At 39.9% G+C, this 7,933-nt stretch overlaps 1 pseudogene; it reads left to right on the top strand.

The window, feature by feature from the left end:
- Positions 1 to 1,058: 1,058 nt before the first annotated feature.
- Positions 1,059 to 2,696, top strand: LOC123807127 (annotated as a pseudogene).
- The last annotated feature ends 5,237 nt before the right edge of the window (positions 2,697 to 7,933 follow it).

Below are 7,933 nucleotides of genomic sequence, written 5' to 3'. Positions count from 1 at the left end.
TAGGTGCACAAAAGTTTTAAATTTTGTTGAAGTCCAATTTATCTATTTTTTCTTTTGTTGTCTATGCTTTTGTTGTTGTACTTAAAAAACCCTAACAAAATCCAAGGTTATGAAAAATTTCCCCCAAGTTTTCTTCTAAGCGTGTTATAGTTTTAGCTCTTACATTTAGATCTTTGATCCACTTTGAGTCAATTTTTATATATGGTATAAAACAAGGGTCCAACTTTGTTCTGTTGCATGCACATATACAGTTTTCCCAGCACTGTTTGTTGAAAGACTATCCTTCCCTCCACTGAATAATAGCCTTGGCACCCTTGTTAAAAATTAACTGACCATATTTGTCAGGGTTTATTTCTGAGATCTCTATTATATTATACTGGTCTTTATATTTAGAGTTGGAGACAGATTGGTGTTCATTCTTCTTCAAATATTGGATAAAATTCATCAGTGAAGCCATCTGGTCCTGAGCTTTTCTTTGTTGAAAGAGAACCTGAGGGGTCTGTAAGACATCACATGTAATCACATATATATCATAGGAGTCCTAGAATGAGAAGAGAGAGAAAATAATCAGAAAAAATTTTTTGAAGAATGGCTGAAAATTCCTCATATTTAATAAAATACATTAGTTTACAAACCCAAGAAGCTCAGTGAACTGTAAGAAGGATAAACTCAGAGAGATGCATAGTAAGGATCACTCAAATTGTCATAATCCAAAGACAGAGAGCATTTTGAAAGCAGCAAGAAAGGAGAGAGTCCTTATAAGTGATTTCAGTAAGATTAAGAGCTGATTTTGGTATCTGGCAAAACTATCCCTCAAAAATGAAGGAGAAATTAAGACATTTTCAGGTAAAAGCTGAGTTTATTATCAATATGCCTGCCCTACAAGAAAAGCTAAAGGGAACTCTTCAGGCTGAAATGAAAAGACACTAGACAGGTACTGGAAGCCGTAAAAATAAATATGCTGGGCTTGCTCTCTCTCTCTCCTCCTTTCTCTCTGTCTCCCACTGTGGGTAGAATGTGTCTTTTGCTGCCACTGTGTCATCGTCTGCCCCAACACAATGACCCCAAAAAAGGGAGGTGATGGAATTAAACCACTCCCCAATCATTGGAAGATTTGGAACCTCCTTGAAAATTGCTATTGTTGGATTGCCAAATGTTGGGAATCTATCTTCTTCAGTGTATCAGCCAATAGGCAGGCTTCAGCAGAAAACTTCCCATTATGCACTATTGATCCTAATGAGAGCAGAGTACCTGCGCCAGATGAAACGTTTGATTTTCTTTGCCAATACCACAAACCAGCAAGGGAAATTCCTGCTTTTGTAAATATAGTGCATACTGCTGGTCTTGGTAAAAGGGGCATACAATGTACAAGGTCTAGTAAATGCCTCTTTTTTTTGTAAAATTTGTTTTAAAGATTTTATTTATTTATTTTTAGAGAGGAGAAGGGATGGAAAAAAGAGAGGGAGAGAAACATCAATGTGTGGTTGCCTCTCGAAGGCCCCCTACTGGTGACCTGGCCCATAACCCAGGCATGTGCCCTGACTGGGAATTGAACTGGTGACTCTTTGGTTTACATGCTGGTGTTCAATCCACTAAGCCACACCAGCCAGGGCTGGTGAAATTTTTAAATTTTTACCCAAGGACATTTTCATTTGCTTTTTTTTTTTCAGAGAGAGTAAGGAAAATAGGAAGGGAGGAAGAAACAGTTGGCTGCTCAGACTGGGGATGCCTTTGTCCACACCCAGACTGGGAATCCAATCTGTGCTGGAACCTTCAAGGTATATATGTGCCCCAACTGGGAACCAAACTTACAACCTACCAGTCACAGGACAACTTCCAACCAAATGAGCCACAGCATCCGGGGATGGTAAATACCTTTTTGCCTCATATTATGCCTGTGATGGAATCTTTAGCTAACACGTGTTTTTGAAGATGATATCACGGATGCTGAAAGAAGTATAGGTCATATTTGAGACAAAGAGCTTCAGCTTAAAGATAAGGAAATGATCGGGCCCATTATAGGTAAACTAGGAAAAGTAGCTGTGAGAGGAGGAGGTAAAATACTAAAACCTGAATCTGACAAAATGTGCAAGGTCAAATCCTGGGTTATAGATCAAAAGAAACCTGTTTGCTTCTATCATGATTGGAATGACAAAGAGATTGAGTGGTGAGTAAACACTTCTTTCTGACTTCAAAACCAATGGTCTACTTGGTTAATCTTTCTGAAAAAGACTACATTAGAAAGAAAAACAAATGGTTGATAAAAATTCAAGGGTCAGTGGACAAGTGTGGCCCAGGGGCCTTGATCATTCCTTTTAGTGGAGCTGTGGAATTAAGTTGCAAGAATTGAGTGCGGAGGAGAGACAGAAGTGCCTGGAAGCGAACAGGACATGAGGAACTTTGCCAAAGATCATTAGGGCTGGGTTTGCAGCACTCCAACTAGCAGACTTACTCAGTGCAGGCACAGATGAAGTCTGTGCACAGACTCAGGAAAGGCATGAGTTTCCTTAAGCTGCAGGAAAGATTCATACAGATTTTGAAAAAGGATTCACTATGGCTGAAGTAATGAAATATGAAGATTTTAAAGATGAAGTTTCTGAAATGAGGTCAAGGCTGCTGGAAAGTACAGACAACAAGGCAGAAATTATATTGTTGAGGATGAAGATATTGTCTTCTTCAGATTTAATATATCTTAGAAACTGGGGAAGAAATAAATTTTAGTTATTACACAGATCAATATACAATCTCCAAAAAGTATATGATTTTTTAAACTGAAATTTCTGAAAACTGAAGGGACAAAAAGGGGGGGGATGGAAGTCTTCTGCAAACAGATTTTTATGTCTTAAAATTAAAATACTGTGTACCTCCAATGAAATGCAAGCTCACTGATGTGAACGACTTTGCACCCTGGCCAGGTGGCTCAGTTGGTTGAAGTGTCATCCCATAAACCAAAAGGTTGCGGTTTTGCTCCCCAGTCAGGGTACATACTTAGATTGCAGGTTCAGTCACTACGTGGGGTGCATACAGGAGGCAACTGATCAATTTTTCTGTCTTACATCAATGCTTCTCTCTCTCCCTCTCTCTCTCCTCCCCCTTCCTCTCTCTCTCAAATCAGTAAATATATATATATATGTATGTGTATATATATATATATATATATATATATATATATATATATATATATATATATCTTTGTGTGAGGATTAGAAAGCAACAACAACAAAACCAGCTCTGCTTTTCATGTGGTTAAGACCCAACTCCAAACTGTAAAAGCTTTTCAGGAATCATATAACTCTCGTGATACTTCAGTAATCTCCATCATGCACGCCAAGCCTGAAGCATTTGACAGTGAGGACAATGTGGCTTGCTCCTTTCTGAATCTACAGATAATGTATGTTTTATAGTATTCCAGATGTCTACACTCAGTAAAACATTTAACAAAACAAAACAAAAAAAGAAAGAAGGACCACTGGTAAGAGTAAAGTCAGTCTTACTGTACTGTTAGTTTGAAATATCCCCTTTTTTCGTATGTTATTTATAAGGCAAATGCATAAAACTAATTATAAATCTATGTTAATGAGCACACAGTAAATAAAGATATAACTTGTCACAACAATAATATAAAGGGGAAGGGATAAAGATGTATATGGGTAGAGTGTTTGTACTTGTATACTACTGAAGATAAGTGGTATTTAAACTTGGTTGTAAATTTCAACTTTGTTGTTAATTATTATATAGCTTTGACTTTTGAAACATGTTAACAACTTTCCTATTGCTGCTGGAACAATCTACTACATACTCACTGGCTAAAAATGATACATTTATTATCTTATAGCCAGAGACCCAAGTGTGTTTCTCTAGGTTAAAATCAACCAGCCTGGCTGTGTTCTTTCAGGAGACAGTAGGGGAGAATAAGAATCCTTCCCTTTACCTTTTCCAGCTCTGGAAGATGTGTGCACACATTTTGGTTCATGGTCCTTTCCTCCATCTTGAAAGCCAGCAGCATGTGTATCATCTTCAAATCTCTGTTTATGGCCTCTGCTTCCATCATAGCTCCTCTCGTGCTAACACTCCTACCACTCTGTTATGAAGACCCTTGTGATTACACTGAGCCCACACAGATAACCTAAAATGACCTCCTCATATCAAGATTCTTAGGCTCTGGCCTGGTAACTCAATTGAGTGTTGTCTAGATACACCTGGGCTGTGGGTTTGATCCCTGGTCAGAGCACGTACAAGGAGCAACCAATGAATGCATAAATAAGTGGAACAACAAGTTGATGTCCCTCTCTCTCTCTGTGTCTTCCTTCTTCTCTCTCTAAAAGTCAGTAAATACAATTTTTAAAAAGATTCTTAATCAGAACTTCCAGCCAAGATGGAGTTGTAGGTAGATATACTGTGCCTCCTCACACAACCAAAATAAGGACAACAACAATTTAGAAATAAAATAACAACCAGAACTGACAGAAAATTGAACTGTATGGAAGTCTGACAACCAAGGAGTTAAAATAGACACGTTCATCTAGACAGGTAGAAGGGGCAGAGTGACTGGGTGGAAAGGTGTCAGGGCAAAAAAGGTGGTAGCTTCCGGACCCCAGGCACGCAAGGCAGCAGCTGACGGACGCTGGGCGCAGGGTGGCAATGGGCAGACCCAGTGAGATGGCGATTATGAAGCAGGGCACAGCGTGCAAGGTGGCTGGCTGACCAGGAAGTCCCACATTTGTGCACGCAGATAAACCAGGCAAAACTGGGGAGTGAGACAGACCGAGCAACCCAGGGTCCCAGCATGGGGAAATAAAGCCTCAAAACACCAATTGAAAATACCTGTGGGGGTTGAGGTTCTAGGAGAGACTCCCAGCCTCACCGGAGAGTGCATTGGAGAGACCCACAGGGTCCTAGAACTTACATATGCCCACCCACCCAGGAAGGAGCACCAGAAAGGCCCAGTTTGCTTGGGGGAAGTGGTGGAAGAAACTGAAATCCAACAGAGAGCGGAGCAAGTGCCATTGTTCCCTCTCGGACCCCACCCCCACATACAACGTCAAAACTCAGTGACTGGGTTGCCCTGCCCTGGTGAACACCTAAGGCTGTGCCCCTCATATGTAACACAGGCATGACAAGACACAAAAAATGGTCCAAATGGAAGAACAGATCAGAGCTTCAGAGCTACAACTAAGCAATGAAGAGATAGCCGACCTATCAGATGCACAGTTCAAAGCACTGGTGATCAGGATGCTCACAGAATTGGTTGAATTTGGTTGAAAATTAGATGAAGAAATGAAGGCTATGCTAAGTGAAATAAAGGAAAATGCACAGGGAACCAACAGTGATGGGAAGAAAACTAGGACTCAAATCAATGGTGTGGACCAGAAGGAAGAAAGAAACAACCAAACAGAAAAGAAGGGAGAAATAATAATTCAAAAAAAAAAAAAAAAGAAGAGGCTTAGGAACCTCCAGGACATCTTTAAATGTTCCAACATCCGAATTATAGGGGTACCAGAAAGAGAAGAGGAAGAGCTACAAGTGGAAAAGTTATTGGAACAAATAATAAAGGAGAACTTCCCCGTTCTGGCAAAGGAAATAGACTTCCAGGAAGTCCAGGAAGCTCAGAGAGTCCCAAAGAAGTTGGACCCAAGGAGGAACACACCAAGGCACATCATCATTACATCAGGCAAGATTAAAATGAAGGACAGAATCCTAGAAGCAGCAAGAGATAAGGGGACAGTAACCTACACAGGAGTTCCCCTCAGACTGTCAGCTGATTTCTCAAAAGAGACCTTGCAGGCAAGAAGGGGCTGGAAAGAAGTATTCCAAGTCATGAAAGGCAAGGACCTACATCCAAGATTGCTCTACTCAGCAAAGCTCTCATTTAGAATGGAAGGGCAGATAAAGTGCTTCTCAGATAAGGTCCAGTTGAAGGAGTTCATCATCACCAAGCCCTTATTATATGAAATGTTAAAGGGACTTATCTAAGAAAAAGAATATGAACAAAACTTTGAACAGTAAAATGACAACAAACTCACAATTATTAACAACCACACCTAAAACAAAAACAAAAACAAACTAAGCAAAGAACTAGAACAGGAACAGAAGCACAGAAATGGAGATCACATGGAGGTTTAGCAACAGGGGAGTGGGAGGAGGAGAGAGGGGGAAAAGGTACAGAGAATAAGTAGCATAGATGATAGGTAGAAAACAGACAGGGGGAAGTCAAGGATAGTATGGGAAATGTAGAGGCTAAAGACCTTATGACACATGGACATGAACTAAAGGGGGAGAATTTGGGTGGGAGAGGGTGTGCAGGGTATAGCGGAATGAAGGGGGAGATGGGACAAGTGTAATAGCATAATCAATAAAATATATATTTTTTAATTTTAAAAAAGATTCTTAATCACATTTGTAAAGTTCCTGTAACCATTTAAAATAACATAGTCACAGGTTTCAGAAATTAGGATTGGACACTTCTTGGAAGACTTTATTCTGTACATGACTTGAAAAAAATTAAATCAAAAAGGAAATTATAAAAGCAATTTTAAAAATGTTTTAAAGATTTTATTTATTTATTTTTAGAGAGAGGGGAAGGGAGGGAGAAAGAGAGGGAGAGAAATGTCAATGTGTGGTTGCCTCTCACATGGCCACCTCTGGGGACCTGGCCCACAACTCAGGCATGTGCCCTGACTGGGAATCGAACTGCTGACCTTTTGTTCGCACCCTGTGCTCAATCCACTGAGCTAAAAAGAGCCAGGGATCTTTTTAAATTTTAAGGCAATAGAAATAAAGGTTTTATTCCCACAATGAAAGAATTATTTCAAATGCCTTTAAAACCTATTTTAGCCCTGGCCAGGTGGCTCAGTTGGTTGGAACATTGTCTCATACACCAAAAAAGGTTGTGGGTTCGATCCCCAGTCAGGGCATGTATGGCACGCAACGGATTGATGTTTCTCTCTCACATTGATATTTTTCTCTCCCTTCCTCTCTATGCTTAGGCAAAGAGTTTAAATATGTATTTACTTATTAAATATCTATTTAAACAGTTTAAATAGATATTTAAATTATATATCCTTTGTGAGAGTTATTTTCAGGATAAAAATGTATTTTCTTGCCTTGGCCAGGTAGTTCAGTAGATTCAAGTGTCGTCCTGATACAACCAAGGTTGCAGGTTCGATCTTCAGTCAGAGAACATACAAGAATCAACCAAAAAAAAAAAAAAGAATAAACTAATGAGCCCCAGCTGGTGTGGTTCAGTTGGGTGGACATGGTTCACCAAACCAAAACATTGCTTGTTTGATTCCCAGTCAGGACACAATTCCCAGTCAGAGCTCATGCTTGAGTTGCAGGTTGGGTTCCCAGTTGGGGCACGTACAGAAGGCAGCCAATCGATGTTTCTCTCCCTCTCCTCTCTCCCTTCTCCTCCCACTAAAATAAAAAATATAAAATAGAAGAATCAACCAATGAATGTGCATAAATAAGTGGAACAACAAATCAATGTTTCTCTCTCTCTCCCTTCCTCTCTCTCTATCCAAAGCAAAAAAGAAAGAAAAAGAAAAAATGTATTCCCTCACTATGTGCACTGAAAAAACCTAAAACTAATGACAGCCCAGTAGCAGCAAATGCCTTAATGCCCAGACTGTGGCCTCTGAATGCCTCTAAGAGGGAATAGCTTCTTGGAAAAATAGCTGATTCAAGGTCTGAGGTCAGAAATGTCCAATATGAGCATTGGACATTTTGTACTACAGAAGGGAAGCTCTCAAAAACCAACAGGCATGACATCTAAAAGATGAAAGAGTCAACATGAAGATGCTTCCACTCACCAAAGGCAGAACATTTTGAACATCAAAAAGAATGATGATTAGATACCTTCATTACATTACTCCTTTCTGCTGGTGGACGCCGCTGAGTAAGCATTGTAGAAGTCCCCTCTCCTGCAGTCGTC

Source organism: Phyllostomus hastatus, unplaced genomic scaffold (assembly GCF_019186645.2).
Source record: "Phyllostomus hastatus isolate PE091 unplaced genomic scaffold, TTU_PhHast_1.1 phas_scaffold_442, whole genome shotgun sequence".
NCBI classification, from domain to species: domain Eukaryota; kingdom Metazoa; phylum Chordata; class Mammalia; order Chiroptera; family Phyllostomidae; genus Phyllostomus; species Phyllostomus hastatus.
The sequence above is the reverse complement of the archived record's forward strand: the minus strand, read 5'-3'. Positions and strand labels throughout refer to the sequence as shown.